Source organism: Sinocyclocheilus anshuiensis, unplaced genomic scaffold (assembly GCF_001515605.1).
Source record: "Sinocyclocheilus anshuiensis isolate Anshui unplaced genomic scaffold, SAMN03320099.WGS_v1.1 scaffold195, whole genome shotgun sequence".
Lineage (NCBI taxonomy): Eukaryota > Metazoa > Chordata > Actinopteri > Cypriniformes > Cyprinidae > Sinocyclocheilus > Sinocyclocheilus anshuiensis.
Genome location: NW_015548236.1, coordinates 1372109 through 1373058, shown reverse-complemented (window position 1 = coordinate 1373058; position 950 = coordinate 1372109). Strand labels below are relative to the sequence as shown.

At 34.0% G+C, this 950-nt stretch overlaps 1 protein-coding gene across 1 annotated transcript in view; it reads left to right on the top strand.

Moving 5' to 3' along the window:
* Positions 1 to 703, top strand: part of LOC107654725 (sterile alpha motif domain-containing protein 12-like) — a 123399-nt gene extending 122696 nt beyond the window's left edge. Inside the window, exon 7 of the transcript XR_001630363.1 lies at positions 692 to 703. The gene's annotated coding sequence lies outside the window, so the exon portion shown is untranslated. The remainder of the gene's footprint in view (positions 1 to 691) is intronic.
* The last annotated feature ends 247 nt before the right edge of the window (positions 704 to 950 follow it).

Below are 950 nucleotides of genomic sequence, written 5' to 3'. Positions count from 1 at the left end.
CAAGAGGAGACTGGTTTTCCTTTGCTAAAGTAAGGAAACTTTGCTTCCTTTGCTCCTATTAAACAAACTCGCGAGACTAGCATATCTCTGAGGTGTGCGCGCTGTGCATACGTCATACGCCTTCCACCGGAACGACTTCTGCGTATGACAGATAACGGAAGTGAGAGAAAAGTGTTACTACTGTTATACTTAAAGTATACTTAAAAGTATACTTTTATATACTAGAAAGTGGGCCAATTTAGTCCCAAGGAGTATTGAAATAGTACACTTACAAGTATACTACTAGTACACTGATATCTGTATACTTACTACATAAAGTATACTTCAAAATATACTTGAACTTTACTTAAGTATACTTACTAAAATAAACTTGAAGTATACTACTTTTTGGTAAGGGAACTCCGACTGGATTCGTCTGGAAGAAGAAAGTCATATATACACCTAGGATGCATCGAGGGTAAGTAAAACACAAGCTAATTTTTATTTTTGGGTGAACTAACCCTTTAACAGCTTAGATTTTGAGTGAATAATGACTTCCATTTCAATCTGTTTATCACATAAAAAGCTATGACTTCAGAAGACTTGAAATAAAGCGCATGCATAGTATTGACCACTTTTATGATATTTTTATGCACTCTTTAATGCTAAAAATCCCCAGTAGCCACTCGCATTACATTTATATGGAGGAAAGAAATACATACAGGTTTGGAATGACATGAGAGTAAATAATATGTGTGAACTATACCTTTAAAGGATTAGTTGACCAAAAAATGACACACAGATTTAATTTAGGAGTTCATTTGATGTTATCATTTGATTTTTATGATCGAAGCACATACATAAAGTGCATCAAATATGGTAAACACAGAAGCTCAAACATATCACAGACATACATTTGAGCTTCCCTGTTTACTATATTTGATGCACTGTATGTATGTTGTATCGATCTT